This window comes from Arachis ipaensis, chromosome B10 (genome assembly GCF_059453495.1).
Source record: "Arachis ipaensis isolate K30076 ecotype BB chromosome B10, ASM5945349v1, whole genome shotgun sequence".
NCBI lineage: Eukaryota > Viridiplantae > Streptophyta > Magnoliopsida > Fabales > Fabaceae > Arachis > Arachis ipaensis.
In genome coordinates this window covers 77903850-77930056 of record NC_142435.1, presented here as the reverse complement: position 1 = coordinate 77930056, position 26207 = coordinate 77903850, and the positions used below count along the sequence as shown (strand labels likewise).

Here is a 26207-nt window from a genome sequence, read left to right as displayed (position 1 = left end):
TAATTGTCTCAAGAGAAGGATTAGTGAATATGATTTGTCGAAGTACAAATGCATCATATTTAAACTCTTGTTATAAATCTAGCACCTTTATGTTATATTCTTTACTTTCTTTGAAAATTATAGGTAAAGCTATGTCATGATAAAAAGGTACAAGAGATGTTTTGGCCATGAAGAAGTCAAAGAAGTAAAACATGCTGAGCCACAAATAGGTATTGCAATAAAAAAGTGAAATTCATAAATCATTAATTCTTTTACAAGATTTTCTCTGGCAGAGTTTTAAGGTCCATACCAATAATGATAAATCAAAAATTGTTGTTTATTGATAGTTTAAAGTACTGAAAGTGATTTGTGCCTTTTATTTTTCTTACTTCATATGAACTTTTAAACTGTGTTTTTTTTTCATTGGCAAGTAGAAGGCCCACCAGCCGTAACTGCAACTTTAGGACCTTGGCAAAAGATAACTATTTTTGTTTGGTTTATACTTTAACGAATGAAATTGTTGCAATGTCATTCACTAAAGCCAAAATTCAATGATGATATGTTTAATTTGATAGGACTAAACTTTGGCGATGAAGTCTTATTCTTTCATGCTGAGAGATTAGCACCAACTAGGTACATTATCCTTCCCTATGTCATTACTTTTTTATATTGTTGTGTAATTATTGCTAACTGATATTCTTGCAAGTTTCAATTTTACTTACAAATAGTTACAATAGTGTGTACACATGTATTGTTAGAACAATTGTTTACATGGTATAAGAAATTTCTAATAGCTGAATTAATTTTTATTTTCTATCTTTCAGAACTAAATATAGACGTCAGTTAAAGGTTGATCAAGTAATATGCTTTTTTCCTTATTAAATAATGGTGGCATGTGTTAATGTTATTGTAGTTGATGATGATGATGTAGAAACATATATATTGGCAACAACTATGTAGTTGTAATTGTAATTAAAAATGCTTGATTATCAGCTGTTAGCTATGAAGTGTAGAAATAAACCATATTATTACAGTTAGAACGACAAGGGAGGAGAGTTGGTAGAGAAAAGTTGTGGACCTTAATGCACAAATGACCTAATGGCTCCTATCTCCATGATGCAGCTCGGGCTATTGGTGTAAGTAAAGTGTTGAGAATTGCTAAGTTGTTTCTCGAAGGTTTTATTTTTTAAAATTGTGTTGAAAGTCTATTCGGTTAGTAATTAGATAATAAATGCTTATGGTTGCTTATCTATAGGTGTAGGAAAGAATTGTGGAGATTGAAAAACATGATGAATCATCTAGATTGTTGTCTCAAAATGATTTACTTGTTCAAACTCTCAGAAAGGAGCACTCGGGTAGAGTGCGTGGCATGGGTATCGGATCGCCTTCTAATCAAGTCTTCGGTACGAATTCCTATCAGCCAAGCAATGATGCTTAAAGAAAGGAGACCTAAAGGGTTCTGCTTGAACTACAAGCAGAGATAGCGACCAAGAAATTAAAAAGAAAGACAATGGAAGATGAAGTAGCAGCCGAGAAGACAAACAGGCAGGTAGTGAAGGATGAGGTAGCAGCCAAGAAGACAAAGAGAGAGGCATTGGAGAGTGCTCTGAGATGTCTAATTCAAGGGCAAGGTGGGCAGCTACCACCAGACGTGGCTGCAGGGATGAATTCATTGGAGGGACAGAGTAGAAAGTTGATTTTAGGATTGGAAATTAAGTTTTTAGTTAAATATACACTTTTTTTATTGTTTAATATGCAACTCTTAGTAAAGAATACACTATTAATAATTGGATAAATATATGAATTTGATTTATAGTTTTGCTAATGTCGTTTACCCATTAATTTATTTTTTCAGATGCAAAATAATTTGGATTTATAATATTAAGAAAATTTCCAAAAATAACAAAGAAAAAAAACAAAAAATAATACCTAGTACATTCAAATTAAAAAAAGTATCAATTGCCAGTGCAAAATACAGTATTTTTGCGGCCATTTAGCCGGACAAATAGCAATGGTTACAAAATGGCCGAAAATAAATTTAAAAATACCGAATATCAGATAGCACCGCAAATTAAATTTTTAAAAATACAATGATCAACAAATAGTAGCGGTTCATAACCGCTGGAAAAGTGTCATCGAATTTAACGTTCGTTAAATAGTAGCGGTTTTTGCTAAATCGATTGACACTATTCAAAGGATTTTGTTGCGGTTGTGCCAATAGTTCATTGGAACTGCTGACAAAATCAAATCTCTATGCCAGATACTACAACGTTTCTTGAAGCGCTGCTAATTTGTTTTGCAGTGGTTTTAAATCGTCGCAATCCCTATAAAAACCGCTGCAAATTCCTGATTCCTTGTAGTGATAATATAATAATCGAGCTCAAAATCTATCGATATGGATTAAGGTCGGCACACTCCGAGAGTTTAGCTATGCCACGGCATTCTAATAAATCTTTCATGGTCGAGATAATTATGTTTTTAGAATCATATATATTAATAGTTAATGTGTTTACTCTAATAAAATAAATATATGTGTTCTAATACATCTAGCTTTAGTAATTATCTACTATGTAGTATTTTAATAATATAACCCATCCTTATAACCCCATATTGTGCTACGACTTCTTTATATATAAGCCACCCTTCTTAATCTTCATTGGCTTCCTTATATATAAGCCACCTCCTTAATTTTCATTTTCTTCACACGGAGAGAGAGAGCTCACGTCAAAAGAAAAGCTTTTAAATCTTAGATTCGGCTAATTTCAAAACAAATTAAAAAAATTCCACCAAAATTCCAAACCAATTAAACTGTTCTTCTCATCATCTTCTTCAATCTTATACCAATTTTCTTGAAGGAATTTGAGGTAGGATTATTTTTTTTTCTTTTCTCCTTAATAATTTTAGTTTTGAAGTAATGTACAGAAAAAACTTGATTTTTCTTGATTGTTTTGATTGAAAACTAGGTAAGAAATTAGTGTTAGAAGTTTCAAAAAGAAAATCGGTTTTGAACCTGAGAAAAGGTAAGGGTTTAATTAAATTAAGGGATAAGTACTTTTTTCGTCCCTAAGGTTTGAGGTCAAAATCAAAATCGTCTCCGACCTTTTCTTGCTATTAAAATCATCTTCAACGTTACAAAACGTTATAAAATTGTCTTTTTTTATTTTATTTTACCAAATTACCCTTATTAAATAATAAAAATAATTAAAAAATTATAAAAAATTATAAAATCAAATAAAAAAGAAAAAAAAGAAAGAAAACAAAAGGGAAGGGGAAGGGGGAATCAGGCAGAGGGTGGGGGGCAGGGAAAAAGAAGGGGGAAGGGGAAGGGAGGAGGTCATGCCGTTGTTTGGGCTGCCTCAGAGGTGCACCCACCGCCGCCCCTGGGACCAACCCGCAGCCACCAGCCGTCGCAAGCTTGCATGGAGGCACCGCCGCTGCCGTCCAACTCCCGACCCTCTGCTGTTCGCTGTTCGAGTTCTCCCTACCTCTTCCCAAAGCCGCCACTTGCCCCTGCAAGCCCTCGCCGCTTTGTCCTCCGTCTCGATTCCAAGGGAAGACCGCCACCAGGAGTGAGGTCCCGTCGCCATCACTGGAGTAAAGAATTAGGGCAGAAGATTAAGAAAAAGGAGGTTTTGGAATTGGCAGCTAGTTCTACTGTTGTTGCAGCTGCTGCTGTGTCTTCTATGTTCTCTGGTGCTGGTCGCTGCTGCCACTCCCAGGGCGTCGCGAGCATCTACTCCCCCTTCACGGAGGTGCCGTCCTCGGCGCCGCTACCTGTTGTCAGATCTGCTGCTGCTTCGTTCTCGACTGGATTTGTTCCCTGCCACGGACGACCACTGGCATCCAAAGGTTGCGTTCTGGCATACAGGTAAGCTAGTCCCTGAATCAGAAAATTTGATTGCAGAATTGAAATTTGGGTTGCTTGTGTGTTCAAATCGGTTGAACTTGTTCCTAGAAGAAGATATCTCTGATGCAGTTTTGTTTGGATGTGGAATTAAAAATCTGGATCTAAAATTGTTGATACATTTTGCAAATTTGTTGTGGAATTGTTTGTTGAATCTGAGTTTGCATCGAGTTCTTCTTCTTCTGCATCCATGATTTTTGAAGTTTGGCATGAATTTTGTTGTTGTTGCTGAAATTATGGCATCGCATATTTGTAACTATAACTTGACAATGAGGATTGCTGAATTATTGCTTGAACTGTCATTTCTGTTGATTTTGGTTGTTGCTGCTGTGGTTGGACTAGGAAATAGAAATCTGATTCTTCTTCTGCGTCTTCTTCATCTTCTTCTTCTGTTTGAACTGAAATTTCTGTTTGCATTGCATAATCTGAGTTTGTTGTGAGATTTTCTGCTTGGATGGGAAGAGAAGAAAGAAAATAGATAAGGGAGTGTGGGTGCAGGTGGAGGGGGGCGGAAGATAAGATGGCGGTGGCGGTGAGGGATCCATAAGAGCAGAAATGGTAGAAAGAAGGGAATTGAGAGAGAAGACAGTGAAAAGACATCGGGGTGGGGTTTTATTTTTATTTTTTAATATTATTTTTATTAATTGATAAGGGTAATTTGGTAAAATAAAATAAAAAAAGACGATTTTATAACGTTTTGTAACGTTGAGGATGATTTTAATAACCAAAAAAGGTCGGGGACAATTTGATTTTGACCTCAAACCTTAGGGACGAAAAAAGTACTTATCCCCTAAATTAACTTGTGTGAATTGTATTTTAGATATGTAATTTATGAATTTAATATTTGATGACTGAAAATATGTAATATCCTGGAATTTTAAAAATTAAATAATTAATTATTTATGAGTTATTATATTTGTTGAGTTTTGTTTTAAAAAAAATTATTTTTAACAAAAATAATTAAATAGAATTTTATGATTATTAAAGTTTAATTTAATTATGACTTATTTTATTAGTTTAAATTATTTATTAAAAATTATTTTAAAAGGTAAAATTAAATTATTTATTATTATTATTTTATTATTATTATTATTATTATTATTATTATTATTATTATTATTATTATTATTATATATGAGCCCATTATGTACATATAATGGAAAGATTGTCAACAAGGCTATTAAGGGAATAAAAGACAAAAAAAAAAAAATGAAAACTTAGCTTTTATATATATAAATAAATAACTGTGGATCACATAAATCATAGTCATTCATAGTTACATATGTAAGTTATTAGGAAAGGAAAAGAAAGAGGTAAGAAACGTGGCTTGAAGGTATAAGTACATATGTGTATATATATAAAAACCATGACACCTAATCTTTATTTAATACATTAATCATCATCATATAGCTTCTTTTAGTTTCTTTTTCTTGCATGGTGAGGAGATAGTGACCGAGAGTGAGAGAGAGAGAACCGTGGAACTCAAAAACTTTTTTACTTCAATTTCTTTAAATTCGTAACTTCAATAAAAAATCTAATCCGATAAAAGTGTTTATATTCTTCTCTTTTATATATTGGCATTATTTTTATCCGGTAGAAGTTGACGGTGACGTAACTCTTCTTTCCTTTGAGTTTAGCTAATTAGAGTTTTTAGGGACACAGACGATTTCTAATGTTTTCTTCTTCAGCAGCTCAGTTAGAAAGTTTCTCCAGAGCTTCTATTGTTTTAGTTTCGTACGAAGATATGGGATTTCATTTTAAAATTAATCGTTTTCAATTTAAAAATGCCCAAAAGTATAGTAAGTAATTGCAAATATGTTATTAATTATAATGTTATTGAGTCTGAATTTCTTTACTGTGGATGATTGGCTGTGATTATGATTGAATTTTTTGTTGAGAAAGTGAATGGTAATTGATTTTTGTGTTACTATATAATTGATTCGACTAGGATTGAAATCATATGTCGATTATTGAGAACTTTGTGTTTGAAAAGTGCTGATAGAAAGCAGGTAAACTGTCGAGAAATGAAAGTGAGGAAGCCCGTAAGGGTAGTGAAGTCGAGTTTTGAGGAGGGGTTCCACCCGTATTCTTGTAAAAACAAACAAAAAAGTGATTTTGTTTTGAAAACTTGATTTTTATATATGCTTATACTAAGAAATGATCTTTTATTGGAAATACGATTTATAAACCTATTTTAAGAAAATGATCCTATGTTGAAAAAGATCTGGTTGTATATTTACTTATATTGAGAAAAGAAATTTGTATTCAAAGTCTGAGTTATAAAATTTATACTAAGGAATGACTTGAGTTTGAAACCGTTGAAAAGAGTTTGGAAAAATATTGGTTTGATTCATTAGTAATTATTGGTTTTATTCAAGAGCAAAGGATTTGAAAGGAAACTGAATTTTATTGAAATAGAACGTGACTTAATTTCAAAGGAAACGATTTGATTATTAAGAATTATTTAATATTTGAAAATGGTTTGATTATTGAAAAGGATTAGATATTCGAAATGGTTGAGAGAATTATTTAGCAGGGACCCTGGAAGGGTGGCATAGTCTAAATTTTAGAGGAAACACTGTCGAAATTTTTTTATAAAACTCCAAGACTTTGTTTAAGGCATTATTTAAAAAGTCAATTTGATTTATGAATATTGTTTGATTTTGAATTATTACGGAAAGGGTCTTATTTTCAATCTGATTTATTAAGAAAATTATAATCTTTTAAATTCAATCTTTTGAGAAGAGATTTTGTTTTAAATTATGATATGAATTTGGTTTGTTAAGAAAAAGAAAGAAAGGGAAAAGAGAACACGACACGTGTGATTATGAAATGAATTAAAAGGTCATGAGAGGGTGACAGAAAATAAATAGTTATGGTGCCAATGTGAAAATGTTAAGCCGTGGGCTTTATATGTGAATGATTGTGCGGGGACGCCCGTGTGTATGGAATGGCTTGCAGGAGAAACAGGCACATGTTTCAGCTGGAGAATCAGTGCTTGCAAGTACTTGCAGAGGTCATGTTCGGCATACTTCAGCTAGAGAATCAGCGCCTGCAAGAAGTAGAAACTTGCAGAGGTTATGCCGCTGGAATGCCTTATCTGACTTGCGAGTCGGATTGCATTGGGTGCGGGTCTAAACCGACAAATGAGCTCATTACCTGCGCTAGGGATAGACATGCATCATATTGTTTGCACATTTATTTTGATTGTGTTTGCTTGTTGTATTTTTCTATGATTGTATATGTATTGTGTTTGTTTCTCTTTATGTACTTTTGTTAGTATGTTTGTTGTGGATTTCGGTGGCTACTGTTGACTGGGATTTTCTTAAATAATTTAACTTACTAAGAACTAATCAAAGTCTTTAAAGTGAGTTTTAAAGAGTTCTAAAGGTACTTTTTTTTAAGTTGAAAAGCGATTATTTGCAACTTAATTCTTTACTCTCACGGCATTCTCTGTCCCTACTGAGAACCTGCGAGGACGAAGTTCTCACCCCCCTACAGATTCTTTTGTTTAGTGATAGGTTCAGGAATCCTCGGCGCAAGGCCGCAACTGAACTACGAATCTTAACATATATATGGATTCCTACTTTTTGTATTTGGTTTAGTCATAGATTTTATTTTTTCTTCGCCGTTAGTTGTTTTGATTTTTAGAGGGGCAGGACTTGTATTTAACAATCTTTGAATATGTCTATATATATATATAAAGTTATGTGAATATTTATACTTCTGTGGTTAAGTGATTTAAAATAAAGTTTCATTTCGATTTCTTATTTAAAATTTCGGTTTATACTCGCAAAGACTCAATATTAAATAAAGATAATATAAAATATAAAGGTTTAGAGGTAAGTGTTGCCTGAGCTTTTAGTACAATCATGAGGTTCTAAAAGTTAGGGTGTTATATTATGGTATCAGAGCAGTTCGTTCCTGTTAGAGCCTTGGGAATGGACTGATTATGCTTCACTGCATACTCTGAGTGTCTGTCATGCGATAGGACTTGTCCTAATGACAAGAGTGAATTTTAGATGCATGATTGTCTATTGACAAATGCTGTTAGTCAACCGTTGCATCTCTCATAGTATTCGATCTGGCCAACTTAATATTATTGATTTGTGTATACGGGAACACTAATGAATTATCATAGACGATATAGAAATAATAGGTTATGCAAATCACGGGATTTGGGAATGTTAGAAGTTATGTTTTAAGGATTCGTTTCGAAGTATAGCCTTTATTCGTACTACACAAACTCGTTTCATCTCTCCTTTCATTATCTTCATTGAAATTCTCTTCCTTGTATTTTCTCAAAATACGACATAATTATTTCCCGGTCATACTATATCGTCCTTATATACCTCTATTTGTTTGTACTTTTTTCATGAACTCTATTTTTCTTTGATTTGAGTTTGAACCTATTTCAATATAACAATTTTCGAGGACAAAAATTTTTTTAAGTGGGATAAGATGTAATATTTTAAAATTTTGAAAATTAAATAATGAATTATTTATGAGTTATTATATTTGTTAAGTTTTGTTTTTTAAAAAAATTATTTTTAACAAAAATAATTAAATAAAATTTTATGATTATTGAAGTTTAATTTAATTATGACTTATTTTATTAGTTTGAATTATTTATTAAAAATTATTTTGATAGATAAAATTAAATTTATTATTATTATTATTATATATGAGCCCATTATGTACATATATTGGAAAGATTGTCAACAAGGCTATTAAGGGAATAAAAGACAAAAAAAAAAAAAAATTGAAAACTTAGCTTTTATATATATAAATAAATAACCGTGGATCACATAAATCATAGTCATTCATAGTTACATATGTAAGTTATTAGGAAAGGAAAAGAAAGAGGTAAGAAACGTGGCTTGAAGGTATAAGTACATATGTGTATATATATAAAAACCATGACACCTAATCTTTATTTAATACATTAATCATCATCATATAGCTTCTTTTAGTTTCATTTTCTTGCATGGTGAGGAGATAGTGACCGAGAGTGAGAGAGAGAACCGTGGAACCCATAAATTTTTTTACTTCAATTTCTTTAAATTCGTAACTCCAATAAAAAATCTAATTCGATAAAATTGTTCGTATCTTCTTCCTCTACACATTGGTATTATTTTTATCTGGTAAAAATTGACGGTGACATAGCTCCTCTTTCTTTTGAGTTCGGCTAATTGGAGTTTTTGGGGGCACAGACGATTTCTAATGTTTTCTTCTTCAGCAGTTCAGTCAAAAAGTTTTTCCAGAGCTTTCATTGTTTTAGTTCCGTACGAAAGTAGGGAGTTTTATTTTAAAATTAATCGTTTTCAATTTAAGAATGCCCAAAAGTATAGTAAATAATTGCAAATATCTTAGTAATTATAATGTTATTGAGTCTGAGTTTTTTTGCTGTGGATGATTGGCTGTGATTGTGATTGAATTTTTTGTCGAGAAAGTGAATGGTAATTGATTTTGGTGTTACTATATAATTAATTTGACTAGGATTGGAATCATATGTCGATTATTGAGAACTTTGTGTTTAAAAAGTGCTGATGAAAAGCTGGTAAACTGTCGAGAAATGAAAGTGAGGAAGTCCGTTAGGGTAGTGAAGTCGAGTTTTGAGGAGGGGTTCCACCCGTATTCTTGTAAATACAAATGAAAAAAGTGATTTTGTTTTGAAAACTTGATTTTTATATATACTTATACTAAGAAATGATCTTTTATTGGAAATACGATTTATAAACCTATTTTAAGAAAATGATCCTATGTTGAAAAAGATCTGGTTGCATATTTACTTATATTGAGAAAAGGAATTTGTATTCAAAGTCTGAGTTATAAAATTTATAATAAGGAGTGACTTGAGTTTGAAACCATTGGAAAGAGTTCGGAAAAATATTGGTTTGATTCATTAGTAATTATTGGTTTGATTCAAGAGAAAAGGATTTGAAAGGAAGTTGAATTTTATTGAAATATAACGTGGTTTAGTTTCAAAGGAAACGATTTGATTATTAAGAATTATTTAACATTTGAAATGGTTTCATTATTGAAAAGGATTTGATATTCGAAATGGTTGAGAGAATTATTTAGCAGAGACCCTGGAAGGGTGGCATAGTCTGAATTTTAGAGGAAATGCTGATGAAATTTTTTTATAAAATTCTAAGACTTTGTTTAAGGCATTATTTAAAAAGCCAATTTGATTTATGAATATTGTTTGATTTTGAATTATTATGGAAAGGGTCTTATTTTCAATCCGATTTATTAAGAAAAGTATAATCTTTTAAATTCAATCTTTTAAGAAGAGATTTTGTTTTAAGTTATGATATGAATTCGGTTTGTTAAGAATAAGAAAGAAAGGGAAAAGAGAACAAGGTACATGTGATTATGAAATGAATTAAAAGGTCACGAGAGGGTGACGGAAAATAAATGGTTAGGTGCTGATGTGAAAATGTTAAGCCGTGGGCTTTATATGTGAAAGATTTTGCGGGGATGCTCGTGTGTATGGAATAGCTTCCAGGAGAAAGGGGCACATGCTTCAGCTGGAGAATCAGCGCCTGCAAGTACTTGCAGAGGTCATGTTTGGCATACTTCAGCTGGAGAATCAGCGCTTGCAAGAAGTAGAAACTTGCAGAGGTTATGCCGCTGGAATGCCTTATCTGACTTGCGAGTCGGATTGCGTCGGGTGCGGGTCGAAACCGACAAATGAGCTCATTACCTGCAGTAGGGATAGACATGCATTATATTGTTTGCGCATTTATTTTGGTTGTGTTTGCTTGTTGTATTTTTATGTGATTGTGTATGTGTTGTGTTTGTTTCTCTTTATATGCTTTAGTTAGTATGTTTGTTGTGGATTTCGGTGGCTACTGCTGACTGGATTTTCTTAAATGATTTAACTTACTGAGAACTAATCAAAGTCTTTAAAGTGAGTTTTAAAGAGTTATAAAGGTACTTTTTTTTAAGTTGAAAAGCGATTATTTGCAACTTAATTCTTTAATCTCACTGCATTCTCTGTCCCTACTGAGAACCTGCGAGGACGAAGTTCTCACCCCCTACAGATTTTTTTTGTTCAGTGACAGGTTCAGGAATCGTCGGCGCGAGGCCACGACCGAACTACGAAGCTTAACATATACATGTATTCCTACTTTTTGTATTTGGTTTATGATGAGCGGATAATTTATACGCTTTTTGGCATTGTTTTTACATAGTTTTCAGTATGATTTAGTTAGTTTTTAGTATATTTTTATTAGTTTTTAAATAAAAATCACATTTCTGAACTTTACTATGAGTTTGTGTGTTTTTCTGTGATTTCAGGTATTTTCTGGCTGAAATTGAGGGGCCTGAGCAAAAATCAGATTTAGAGGTTGAAGAAGGACTGCAGATGCTGTTGGATTCTGACCTCCTTGCACTCAAAGTAGATTTTCTGGAGCTACATAACTCCAAATGGCGCGCTCTTAATTGCGTTGGAAAGTAGACATCCAGGGCTTTCCAACAATATATAATAGTCCATACTTTGCCCAAGTTTAGATGATGCAAACTGGCGTTCAACTCCAGTTCCATGCTGCATTCTGGAGTTAAACGCCAGAAACAGGTTGCAAAGTGGAGTTAAACGCCAGAAACAGGTTACAAACTGGCGTTCAACTCCAAGAGAAGCCTCTACACGTGTAAAGCTCAATGATCAGCCCAAGCACACACCAAGTGGGCCCCGAAAGTGGATTTCTGCATCATTTACTTATTTCTGTAAACCCTAGTAACTAGTTTAGCATAAATAGGACCTTTTACTATTATATTTACATCTTTTGGAACATCTTTAGTTTCATCCTTTGATCACGTTTAGGGGGCTGGCCATTCGGCCATGCCTGGACCTTATCACTTATGTATTTTCAACGGTAGAGTTTCTACACTCCATAGATTAAGGTGTGGAGCTCTGCTGTTCCTCATAAATTAATACAAAGTACTACTGTTTTTCTATTCAATTCAAGCTTATTCCTTCTCTAAGATATCCATTCGCACCCAAGAACATGATTTATGTGATGATTATGTGACGCTCATCATCATTCTCACTTATGAACGCGTGCCTGACAATACTTCCGTTCTACATGCAAACAAGCTAGAATGAATATCTCTTAGATATCTAACACAGAGGACCGAGTCCGAGATATTAGAATCTTTGTGGTATAAGTTAGAACCCATGGATGGCCATTCTTGAGATCCGAAAAGTCTAAACCTTGTCTGTGGTATTCTGAGTAGGATCTGGGAAGGGATGGCTGTGACGAGCTTCAAACTCGCAAGTGCTGGGCGTAGTGACAGATGCAAAAGGATAGTAAATCCTATTCCAGTTTGATCGAGAACCGACAGATGATTAGCCATGCAGTGACAGCACATTGGACCATTTTCACAGAGAGGATGGGATGTAGCCATTGACAACGGTGATGCCCTACATAAAGCTTGCCATGGAAAGAAGTATGAATGATTGGATGAAGACAACAGGAAAGCAGAGGTTCAGAGGAACGAAAGGCATCTCTATACGCTTATCTGAAATTCTCACCAATGAATTACATAAGTATCTCTATCCTAGTTTATATTTCAATTATGTTTTAATTATCAAATCTCCATAACTATTTGAATCCGCCTGACTGAGATTTACAAGGTGACTCACGTAAGGTTTATTACTTGGACGACCTAGTGCACTTGCTGGTTAGTTGTGCGAAGTGGTGACAAAGAATTAAGATTATGAACGTGCGTATAAAGTTTTCAGCACCGTTACCAAGGAATGGAACCGTCACAATTTCTGCGCACCAAGTTTTTGGCGCCGTTGCCGGGGATTGTTCGAGTTTGGACAACTGACGGTTCATCTTGTTGCTCAGATTAGGTTATTTTATTTTAATTTTATGCTTTTTATTTTTTATTTCAAAAAAAAATTTTCTTTTTTCGTTTTTCCCAATTAATTTTCAAAAAATACAAAAAAATTTACAAAATCATAAAATCAAAAATATTTTTTGTGTTTCTTGCTTGAATCTAGAGTCAACTTTTAAGTTTGGTGTCAATTGCATCTTTTTTTTAATTTTCTAAAAATTATTTTCGAAAATTTCATGCATTGCATTCTTCATGATCTTCAAGTTGTTCTTGGCCAGTCTTCTTGTTTGATCTTCATATTTTCTTGTTTTGTGTCTTTTCTTGTTTTTCATATGCATTCTTGAAACATTAATGCCTAAAGAATAAAAATTTTTAAGTTTGGTGTCTTGCATGTTTTCTTTTCTTGAAAATTTTTCAAAAATAAGTTCTCGGTGTTCATCTTAACATTCAAAGTGTTCTTGGTGTTCATCCTGACATTCATAGTGTTCTTGCATGCATCACATGTTTTGATCCAAAATTTTCATGCATTGAGTCTTTGGGTTGTTTTTCTCTTTCTTTATTAAAATTCAAAAATAAAAAAATATCTTTCCCATTTTCACTCATAAATTTTAAAAAATTTGAGTTGACTTTTTCAAAACTTTTTAAAATTTAGTTGTTTCTTATGAGTCAAATCAAATTTTCAATTTAAAAAAACTTATCTTTATCAAATCTTTTCAAAAATCAAATATTTTTTCATTTTTCTTTCATAATTTTTGAAAATTCCAAAATGATTTTCAAAAATCTTTTTCTTATTTTGTTTCATAATTTTAAATCTTTACTAACAATTAATGTGATTGATTCAAAAAAATATTAAGTTTGTTACTTGCCTAGTAAGAAAGGTTCAATCTTTAAACTCTAGAATCATATCTTTTTAGTTTCTTGTTAGTCAAGTAATCAACTTTAATTTTCAAAATCAAATCTTTTTAAATTTCTTTTTCAAATCTTTTTCAAATTAAGTTTCAATCACATCTTTTTCAAAATCAATTTCAAAATCTTTTCTAACTTCCTTTCTAATTGATGCCAGGGCATTTTGGCCAGTTTCACTGACCTTTTCTTTACTGTTTTTAGGGTAGTTTCATGCATTTCCTTAGGAAATAAGCTAGTTTTGGGTAGATATTCACTTACATCTTGATTCAAGCATACATTGTGCATTTTACATGATTTCATGAGGATTTTGCATGAATTTAAGGACAAATTGGACGTTGCATTTCCCATGACTTGGACTAGAACTTTGATGCACTTTATTGCTTAATTTCAGGACAAAGGAAGCAAAGAAGAACCACATTAGTGGCTACGTTAGTTGCACTAACGTTAACACTAACGTGGAATGGGAGTAACTTGCAAAGTTAATGAGAAAAGTGATTGCCAATAACGCTCTCGAAGCCATCATTGCTGACGTTAAGAAATAGAGCCAACGTTAGTGACACTTAACATTATCACTAACGTTGAACCAACATCATGAGTGGCCACGTTAGAGTCCATGTTAACCTAGTTAACGTGGCCTCTAACGTTAAGAAGAAAGGGGGGGAGCCAACGTTAGTGACACTCAACATTGTCACTAACGTTGGCCAAAGCACATTAAGCCACATTAACTCCCACGTTAACCTAGTTAACATGGAAGATAACGTGAAGGAACAAAGTGGTCGACAACGTTAGTGACACCCAACATTGTCACTAACGTTGGAAGAACACAAGCCCCCAATGAGCCACGTTGACTCCCATGTTAACCTAGTTAACGTGGAAGCTAACGTGAAGAAAGAAGGTGATCGCCAACGTTAGTGACACCCAACATTGTCACTAACGTTGGAAGGAGCCACACATGCCACCATGAGCCACGTTAACTCCTATGTTAACTTAGTTAATGTGGAAGCTAACGTGGATAAGGGAAGGATGAGCCAACATTAGTGACACTCAACTTTGTCACTAACGTTGGAGATGGCTAGCAAGGCCACGTTAGAGCCACGTTAACCTAGTTAACGTGGACTCTAACGTGGAAAATAGGGGCAATTTGGAACGTTAGTGACAATGGTAAGTGTCACTAACGTTCTCGAAGGATGGCAAGCCTACGTTAAAAGAGCCACGTTAACTAAGTTAACGTGGGCTCTAACGTAGGGAAGGGGGAGGCTTCTCAACGTTATTGGAAAAGTTGAGTCCCAATAACGTGTGCGAAGGACATAGTGGAAACGTTAGTGGCAACGTTTGTGCCACTAACGTTGAGGTTAACGTGGCCTTTAACTTTGGTGAGGAACGTTAGTAAAAAAGGTGATTGTCACTAACGTTCTCGAACCCATATTTTCACTGAACGTTAACACCACTAACTTCCTGAGCCAAAGCCCCTGCCCACTTCATACTTTCTCTCTGCACGTAAAAGCTAAGCCCAATGAAGAAGAGAACTGCTTCCAACTCAAGATCCAAAGACCCAAGACTTAAAGAATCAACTAGAAGAACAGAAGAGTAGTATATATAGGAGTATCTTTGAAATATTTTGGGAGTTGGAAATTATAGGGAGACTCTTAGCATAGAACTACTCTCTGTATTTACTTTCTCTGCACTTTTAAGTTTTCATCATGTATTCTCCATCTTTGTTTTCATTTTCCAGAGCTATGAACAACTAAACCCCTGTCATTGGGTTAAGGAGCTCTGTTGTAATTTGATGGATCAATACTAGTTTTCATTATTCTTCTTCTATCTTTTCTCTTGATTTTACTTGAAAGCTTTCGATCTTCATCCAATTGAGTAGTTATCTTGAAAAAGAAGCTATTCATACTTGGATCTCTTCTGAACCTTGAAAGAGGAATGAAGAGATCAAGCTAGAAATGCTTTCTCATGCTGGACCAAATTGGGTTTGGATGGATATGTGACTATAATCCTCTCAACACTTGGTTTGGAAAATGCATGTGGTATAATCAGTGACCATACTTCATCTCTTCTCATGAGCAATTGACCAAGGAATTGGCTATTGATCAAGATTTGAGAGATTGAATTACAAGAAATTGTAATTCAATCACTTAAGATTGCCAAGGAGATCAATGAGTGCATTGATTGAGGAAGAGATGAAAATGAAATTGATCCGGAGAATGCAACATCTCCTAAGCCCAATGAACTCCCCATTTCTGATCTTACCCATTCTCTTTAATTTCTGTTATTTACTTTAAAGAGCAATTCCCCCATTCCCATTTACAATTCTGCAATTTACCTTCCGTCATTTACTTTCAGATCTATAATTCTAGCATTTACTTTCCTGTCAATTACCTTCCCGCCATTTTATTTTCTGCAATTCTCAACTCAAATTCTGGATTCGCTCAACTAGAACAGTCCTCTAATTAAAGTTGCTTGATCAATCAATCCTTGTGGGATTCGACCTCACTCTATTGTGAGTTTTTACTTGATGACAAATTCGGTACACTTGCCGAAGGAAATTTGTTGTGAGACAAGTTTTTCGTGCATCAAGTTTATGGCGCCGTTGCTGGGGATTGATTGTGCATCAACAATGATTAGATTGGAGGTGAGCATTTTATTTTTGTTTGATTTAAATTTCTGTTTGAGTCATTTACTTTCTGTTTTAGATAACTTCTTCCCTTCCCCCTTACTTTTTCTTTGTTATTTACTATTCATCTCACTAACCCACTAACTGTTTGATATATTGCATCACTCACACTAACAGTAATTCTGACAGATATACTTTCTGCACCTATTCTCTTTGCTTGTACTTGTTGGTTGTATGACAGGGAGAAGAAGCGGGGCTTCAACTTCCTTTGATTTTGAACCTGAGAGAACCTTCCCTAGACTAAGGAGGGAGGCAAGAGAAAAACGTGTAGTTGGTGGTGAAGAAGAGGAGGAACACTTTGAGGAATACTTTGAACCAAACATGGAAGAAAACATGGAACACCATCATGAAGAAGAGGCTCACAACCATGGCAGAGGAGGTGGAGCAAATCATGCTGGGGAGGATAGAAGAGTTTTAGGCTCTTACATCAATCCAAACCCAGGGAACTGTGGAAGTAGCATTCAAAAGCCAACCATCCATGCCAACAATTTTGAACTGAAGCCACAACTCATCACCCTTGTTCAGAACAACTGTTCGTTTGGAGGGAGTGTCCAAGAAGACCCCAATCAACATCTAACCACCTTCCTGAGAATATGTGACACAGTGAAGTCTAATGGTGTTCATCCTGACGCCTATAGACTGCTCTTATTTCCATTCTCACTCAGGGATAAGGCAGCTAAGTGGCTGGAGTCTTTCCCAAGGGAGAGCTTGACAACTTGGGAAGATGTGGTGAACAAATTCTCCTCAACGAATCAATAGGCTGAGAGCTGAGGTCCAAACTTTCAGGCAACAAGATGGTGAGACTCTATATGAAGCATGGGAGAGGTTTAAAGACTTAACAAGGAGGTGCCCACCAGATATGTTCAACGAATGGGTGCAGCTGTACATTTTCTATGAAGGGCTCTCTTACGAGTCAAAGAAGGCTATAGACCATTCATCCGGAGGATCTTTGAACAAGAAGAAGACTATTGAGGAAGCCATAGATGTCATTGAAACAGTAGCAGAGAACGACTACTTCTATGCTTTCGAAAGAGGGAACACAAGAGGAGTAATGGAGCTAAACAATGTAGATGCTCTGTTGGCCCAAAACAAGCTCATTACCCAGCAGCTGGCTCCACTTCATCAACAACCCAAGAAGGAGTGAATGAAGAAGCAGAGGGTAGTCAGGAGCAAGCCAACTACATTGGGAATTCACCTAGGCAAAACCATGATCCATATTCCAAGACCTACAACCCTGGATGGAGGAATCACCCAAACTTTGGGTGGGGAAATCAACAAGACCAAAGCCTTGATCAAAGACGCCCAAATCCAAACAATGCAGCCACCCAACACTTCACATCTAGACCATATCAACACCCCCATAACAACACCTCTCCACATTCATATCAAGGCCAGAATAACCTTACTCAGCCTGACCTGTCATCATTTGATGAAAGAATCTCAAGGATTGAGAATCTACTTGAAGGCCTAAGCAAGGAGATTCAAGACAACAAGGTCTTCAAGGAGGAAGTGCGAGCCAGTTTCAAGAACCAGGGAGACACAATCAAGAGGTTAGAATCTCAAATAGGATATCTCTCTGAGCAAATTCCCAAACTCACAGATGGATTCCCAAGTGACACAGAGAAGAATCCGAGAGGTGAAACAAAGAAGGTAAGATGGGAAGATTGCAAGATGGTCACTATAAGTGATAAGGAGACTGAGGACAAGCCAAGCAAGCTGTTAGAACAACCTGAAGATACCTCAGTAGAGGAGGTGGAAAAAGATTACCAAGAACCAGAAATCTCAAAACAGGAGTTGCTGAGACTCTATGCACCTTTTCCCCAACTGCTCAAGGAAGCTGTGGAGAGGAGAATATACTCAAGATTTCTTGACTTATTTGCATCTCTGCATGTGAACATACCATTCATCAAGACTATCCAACAAATACCTGCATTCATCAAGTACATGAAGGAGTTGCTTCCCAGGAAAAGCTCACTCAAGGGAGGCCAAACTATAGTGATGAACAAGGAGTGCAGTGCCCTCATTCAACCGCAGTTGCCTACAAAAAGAAAAGATCCAGGAAGTTTTCATGTCCCCTGTGCCATAGGAGAAACAATGTTTGATAAAGCACTCTGTGATTTGGGAGCAAGCATCAACTTAATGCCTCTATCCCTGGTGAAGAGGCTGCAGATCAATGAGATATTGCCCACAGATGTAGTCATCAAGGTGGCTGACAAAACTCAAAAACAAGCAAGAGGGGTGGTGGAAAACGTGTTGTTAAAGGTAGAGAAATACTTTCTTCCCACAGACTTTGTCATCTTGGACATGGAAGAGAGTCACACTCACCCAATCATATGGGGAAGACCATTCCTAGCTACAGCCAGAGCACTCAGACGTGGAGCGAGGGGAGCTAATATTGAGGATCCATGATGAACAACTCAGCTTCAATGTCTTCAAACTCTCCCAAGAAACTGACCAAGAAAACAAAGAACCAAGCAATGATCATAACGGGATGCTGACAGAGGAAACAAGCACTGAGGCACCACCAACACATCTGAGAACCCCACTGAATGATGAACAAGGCAAACAGCAATCGTCACAGCTCAAGGAGAAGCTGGAGGAACCTAAACCACCAGAGGCATGTGAAGACAACAACAAAATTCACTTAAAAGAAGAAGTCGCCAAGAATAGGGAAGCATCAAAAGGGACAAAGAAGAAGGTACCAAGGGGGTGGAGGAACAAGAAAATCCCTACGGAAGGCCTCTCTCCAGGAGATAAAGTGATTTCAGCTTACTTCCCAGATATCCCCCCTAATCTCCCCACTGTACCATCTCAGTTACCTAAGGTCTTCACTATCAACAGAGTTCTTTCCTTGGAACATGTAGAGATCATTGATACAACCAATGGATATAAGTCCAAGGCAAGAGGGGAGGACTTGAAGCATTATCAACCACCCTGATGAAGGAGAAACGCAAGCTAGTGACGCTAAAGAAGCGCTTCATGGGAGGCAACCCATGTTTTATTAGCTTTTACTAGTGAATAAGTCAATATTCATAAATTCCAACCCAAACTTGGTGAAGTCCTTATATTGCAGTATATAGTGAAGAACAAGTTTGGTGTTCAAAGCATACCAAGCAAGCATGAATGCAACAGAGAGCATTCTAGTCTTGGAGCTTTGAACAGAACTTTTCATCACAATGCTTCAAACTAAGTTTGGTGTCACCCCATGGTGCCACCAAAATGCATAAAGGGATACACAGTTAGTTAGTTAGTTGGAGTTCATGAATAAACAATCTAATTTTTTCTTCTCTTTATTATTTTAGCCGTAAAAATCTAAATTGATTTTTTTTATGATATTTCTTACTTTTCTTATTTGATCTTTATAGGGAAAGGAAAGGAGCATTGAAAGAGATAGATTGGACAATTAAAGGAAGAAGGTTCGGACACCACAAAAGGAAGGACTATACACTTGTTCTAAAAAGGGAAGTCATTGGAAAATGTTGCCATGCAACATTGAAAAAAAAATGGGACCCTTGAAGACCGAGCAATCTCCATCATAAAGTGATGATCCTTGTCCTTTCTACATGCACAACCCCAACCGTCCATCAAACAACCACTCCATCAATCCACACCCTCCATTCACTCACAACCTTTCTATAAAAGTGATCCTTGATCCGTACCCTAGCTCCACACTCCACATCCACTCTTCACACCTATCCATTTCGGAGCAAAGCATTTCCTAACCATTTAAACACATTCTCCCTCACCACCTTCATTGCACTCAACCCTAAACAACCAAAAATCTCCACACCCTTGCCAACTCCATACATTAACCCTCAATCATGGCATCTTCAAGCTCTAAAAGAAGGAAGGGGAAGAAACCTATGGAGCAACACCCGTATGATGAAAAGAGATTCAGAAGCTTGCATCATGCATTGCAATACGGGTGGATGGTTGATAAAGAAATCATTTATGAGCTAGGATTTTAAGCTAGAAAAACTGAGTGTCCCGAAATTACAATGAAAGTAGAAAAGAGAAGATGGGAGCTCCTCACTGATCCGGTCATTAAGGTGAATGCAAATCTTATAAGAGAGTTTTATGCAAATGCGGTCCGTTATGATAAGGCAGATGAATCATATACAAGCTTTGTGAGATGAAAGATTGTGGATTTTGGCCCCATGAGTGTCATGAAGGCATTAAAACTACGGTCCATACCGTTTGAAGAAGAGAGTTATCAGTCAAGGATGGACAACAACCCTAATCATGATCAGATTGTGCAAGACATTTGTGTACCAGGAGCTGACTGGGAAAGATATGCAGATAGGAGACCAAGGTTCATCAAGAGAGCAGATCTTACTCCGGAAGCAAAGGGATGGTTCGAGATTGTAAGGAGGTCCATCCTCCCAGCAGCGAACAACTCGGAGGTGAATCTCAAGAGAGCCACACTGGTACACTGTATACTCAAAGGAGGAGAAATCAAGGTTCATGAACTCATAGCAGAAGGCATTAGAAAAATGGCAGAGAAAAGCGACTCAAGAGGAACGTTAGGTTACCCCAGCACTATTTACCGACTGTGCAAGAAAGCTGGGGTGGTGTTTGAAGATGAGGACCCCGTGTGGATAAAAGAGGGCATTCCAATAACCATTCAATGAATGCATGCCACTGCATCCCCCTACCTCAACGGAAGCAAAGGAAGAGGACAACGCCTCAAGTAGTAGAAGGACAAGCCGTAGAAGGGCAAGCACCAACCACTTTGGATATGCATCAATTGCAGGAGGCCATTAGTGGACTATCTCAACAAAATTTAGAGAGCCAAGGAGCACAGAGAGAACTTCAACTACAGATGATGGGGCAGCAAGAGGAGTCACTCTAAAGATGGATGACTCAACAAGGGGATTGGCAAAAGCAAATGATGGATCAGCAACTGAGTCAAGGACAACAATGGAATGAAACATTTCACAGGATGGAACAAAGACAAAATGAGCAACAAGAATCCATCCAGAGGCTAATCAACATCCAAGCACATCAAGGTGCACATATACATGAGATGCATCGAAGACAAATAGAACATGCAGAACTATTGGACGAGCAAATGGCATTCGCAGAAGGAGTTTACATGAGCGAGACTGGGCATCATATAAATACTCAAGCCAGGCTTGGTTACTTGGTAGGACAACTGCCTATATTGCATCCAGGAATCACAAGGTATGAAGAAATGAGGGATGAATTAGCACGAGAAGAAAGACAAAGGGTGGAAGAGAGTCATGAATCAGTAAGAAAGGCACTTGAGGATTGGAAGCAAGCAAGATTGGCACGAATGAGAGGGAATGCAAGAGGACACAAAGAAGACAAACAAGGAGGAAAGCATGGACATCCACAAGAGTAAAAGGTGGTGGAGTTCTTTCTTTGGTCCATCTTGTTCTAAGTTTTAAATAAGGAAGATCTTGTATGAAATAGAACTTGCTTCCATGATTAGTTTAAACCTTTTTAAATTCTGTTTTTTTTTAGTTTGTGTGTTGAAGAGGTCTCTGTGTGCTAGTCTCTATGTCACTGCATCATTTCTTTACTTACTTGTATGCTTGTCCCTTTTGAATCAAATGAAAAGAGAATGATTATTTTCAAAAGACCAGAGTGGAGTTCATACTAGGGAGTAAGTCCATGAGTTTGTGGTGTGGTCATAAGTTAGCTAAGTTGGTTTAACCATAAGGTGGGAAGACAACTATCTGTCATGAATACTATGCTTGAGACACACCCCATGAGACTAGATAAATAAGAAGATCCTAATAAGAAAAAGGGAAAGAACAATCAAAGTTGAGGAATAAAAGAAAAATAGTAAGCAATAAGGCTAGGCACCAATGGTTTTAATCTTGAAGCATGTGTCTGTGGTGCTCCTGTGTGAGGGATCTACTTGGATGAATAAGCTCTTAGAGGTGCCTTATCACTTGGTAACATGGGTTAACTAACCCGGGATTATCAGCTGAAAGTCCACTATCAAGAGTAACTCTCACCACAAAGCATTTAGTAACCCAAAGAGATGCTGGACACCAAGGTCTCAAGAAAAGAAAATAAATAAACTATGTGCCTGTGGTGTGTATGTATGGGGGAGAGACTTGAGCAAGTAAGTCCTTAGGGGTGCTTCAACACCTAGCACCTTAAACCAACTGGTTCGGGAGTGTTGGCTGAAAGCTTATTTTAAAGAGTTGCCCCCTTACAGAGCACTTAGCTTAAGAACAAAAATAAGCCCTCAAATAACAACAAAAGGATCAATGAATAAAAGTCTCATGGGATGTAATAACAAGTGAGTATTCTAGGACATGATAAAGGTCTGAAAGCCAGGAATGAGCCTAAGTTGCTATGCATGAAACCACCATAAAACCAGGACATGACTTCCACAAGAATGACTCATGTCTCTTGGCATTTCTTTCATCATTCTCTTGTTCCAGTACTTGCTTGGGACAAGCAAGCTTTAAGTTTTGTATTGTGATGCCAGGGCATTTTGGTCAGTTTCACTGACCTTTTCTTTACTGTTTTTAGGGTAGTTTCATGCATTTCCTTAGGAAATAAGCTAGTTTTGGGTAGATATTCACTTACATCTTGATTCAAGCATACATTGTGCATTTTACATGATTTCATGAGGATTTTGCATGAATTTAAGGACAAATTGGACGTTGCATTTCCCATGACTTGGACTAGAACTTTGATGCACTTTATTGCTTAATTTCAGGACAAAGGAAGCAAAGAAGAACCACATTAGTGGCTACGTTAGTTGCACTAACGTTAACACTAACATGGAATGGGAGTAACTTGCAAAGTTAATGAGAAAAGTGATTGCCAATAACGCTCTCGAAGCCATCATTGCCCACATTAAGAAATAGAGCCAACGTTAGTGACACTTAACATTATCACTAACGTTGAACCAAGATCATGAGTGGCCACGTTAGAGTCCACGTTAACCTAGTTAACGTGGCCTCTAACGTTAAGAAGGAAGGGGGGAGCCAATGTTAGTGACACTCAACATTGTCACTAACGTTGGCCAAAGCACATTAAGCCATGTTAACTCCCACGTTAACTAGGTTAACGTGGAAGCTAACGTGAAGGAACAAAGTGGTCGACAACGTTAGTGACACCCAACATTGTCACTAACGTTGGAAGAACACAAGCCCCCAATGAGCCACGTTGACTTCCACGTTAACCTAGTTAACGTGGAAACTAACGTGAAGAAAGAAGGTGATCGCCAACGTTAGTGACACCCAACATTGTCACTAACGTTGGAAGGAGCCACACATGCCACCATGAGCCACGTTAACTCCCACGTTAACTTAGTTAACGTGGAAGCTAACGTGGATAAGGGAAGGATGAGCCAACGTTAGTGACACTCAACTTTGACACTAACGTTGGAGATGGCTAGCAAGGCCACGTTAGAAGCCACGTTAACCTAGTTAATGTGGACTCTAACGTGGAAAATAGGGGCAATTTAGAACGTTAGTGACAATGGTAAGTGTCACTAACGTTCTCGAAGGATGGCAAGCCTACGTTAAAAGAGCCACGTTAACTAAGTTAGCGTGGGCTCTAACGTAGGGAAGGGGGAGGCTTCTCAACGTTATTGGGAAAGTTGAGTCCCAATAACGTGTGCGAAGGACATAGTGGAAACATTAGTGGCAACGTTTGTGCCACTAACGTTGAGGTTAACGTGGCCTTTAACTTTGGTGAGGAACGTTAGTAAAAAAGGTGATTGTCACTAACGTTCTCGAACCCATATTTTCACTGAACGTTAACACCACTAACTTCTTGAGCCAAAGCCCCTGCCCACTTCATACTTTCTCTCTGCAAGTAAAAGCTAAGCCCAATGAAGAAGAGAACTGCTTCCAACTTAAGATCCAAAGGCCCAAGACTTAAAGAATCAACTAGAAGAACAGAAGAGTAGTATATATAAGAGTATCTTTGAAATATTTTGGGAGTTGGAAATTATAGGGAGACTCTTAGCATAGAACTACTCTCTGTATTTACTTTCTCTGCACTTCTAAGTTTTCATCATGTATTCTCCATCTTTGTTTTCATTTTCCAGAGCTATGAACAACTAAACCCCTGTCATTGGGTTAGGGAGCTCTGTTGTAATTTGATGGATCAATACTAGTTTTCATTATTCTTCTTCTATCTTTTCTCTTGATTTTACTTGAAAGCTTTCGATCTTCATCCAATTGAGTAGTTATCTTGAAAAAGAAGCTATTCATACTTGGATCTCTTCTGAACCTTGAAAGAGGAATGAAGAGATCAAGCTAGAAATGCTTTCTCATGCTGGACCAAATTGGGTTTGGATGGATATGTGACTATAATCCTCTCAACACTTGGTTTGGGAAATGTATGTGGTATAATCAGTGACCATACTTCATCTCTTCTCATGAGCAATTGACCAAGGAATTGGCTATTGATCAAGATTTGAGAGGTTGAATTACAAGAAATTGTAATTCAATCACTTAAGATTGCCAAGGAGATCAATGAGTGCATTGATTGAGGAAGAGATGAAAATGAAATTGATCCGGAGAATGCAACATCTCCTAAGCCCAATGAACTCCCCATTTCTGATCTTACCCATTCTCTTTAATTTCTGTTATTTACTTTAATGAGCAATTCCCCCATTCCCATTTACAATTCTGCAATTTACCTTCCGTCATTTACTTTCAGATCTATAATTCTAGCATTTACTTTCCTGTCAATTACCTTCCCGCCATTTTATTTTCTGCAATTCTCAACTCAAATTCTGGATTCGCTCAACTAGAACAATCCTCTAATTAAAGTTGCTTGATCAATCAATCCTTGTGGGATTCGACCTCACTCTATTGTGAGTTTTTACTTGACGACAAATTCGGTACACTTGCCGAAGGGAATTTGTTGTGAGACAAGTTTTCCGTGCATCACTAACTTCTTACCTTTTTAAAATTGATTTTCAAATTTTTTTAATCAATCTTATCTTTTTGTTTCAATCGTATCTTTTTCAAAACTACCTAACTAACTCTCTCTAATTTTCGAAAATCACCTTCCTCTTTTTCAAAATTCCTTTTTAATTAACTAATTGAATTAAATTTTAATTTAATTTCAATTTTCTTTGTCTAAATTTTTGAATTTCAATTTTAATTTTAAATTAAAACCAAAACTATTTTTCTTTTCTTTTCAATTATTTTCGAATTCTTCTCCTTCATCTCCTTCTATTTATTTATTCATCTACTAACACTTCTCTTCCACCCAAAATTCGAACACCATCTTCCTCTCTTTGTTCGAGTTTTTCTCTTCTCCTTCTTACATTCTTCTCTTCTTATACTCACATAAAGGAATCTCTATACTGTGACATAGAGGATTCCATATTTTCTTTTGTGTTCTCTTCTTTTTCATATGAGCAGGAACAAGGATAAGAACATTCTTGTTGAGGATGATCCTGAACCTGAAAGGACTCTGAAGAGGAAGCTAAGGGAAGCCAAAGCACAACTCTCTGGAGAAAATCTAACAGAAATTTTTGAAAAAGAAGGAAACATGGCCGAAAATAATGCAAGGAAGATGCTTGGTGACTTTACTACACCAAATTCCAATTTACATGGAAGAAGCATCTCAATTCCTTCCATTGGAGCAAACAACTTTGAGCTTAAACCTCAATTAGTTTCTCTGATGCAACAGAATTGCAAGTTTCATGGACTTCCATCAGAAGATCCTTTTCAGTTCTTAACTGAATTCTTGCAAATTTGTGATACTGTTAAGACCAATGGGGTTGATCCTGAGGTCTACAGGCTTATGCTTTTCCCATTTGCTGTAAGAGACAGAGCTAGAATTTGGTTGGACTCTCAACCTAAAGACAGCCTGAACTCTTGGGATAAGCTGGTCACGGCTTTCTTAGCCAAGTTCTTTCCTCCTCAAAAGCTTAGC

At 36.3% G+C, this 26207-nt stretch overlaps 1 non-coding gene across 1 annotated transcript; it reads right to left on the bottom strand.

The window, feature by feature from the left end:
• Positions 1-17073: 17073 nt before the first annotated feature.
• LOC148580519 (small nucleolar RNA R71) lies at positions 17074-17180 on the bottom strand. The gene has a single exon (XR_015895671.1). It is a non-coding gene; the product is annotated as a small nucleolar RNA R71 (small nucleolar RNA).
• Between the last annotated feature and the right edge of the window lie 9027 nt (positions 17181-26207).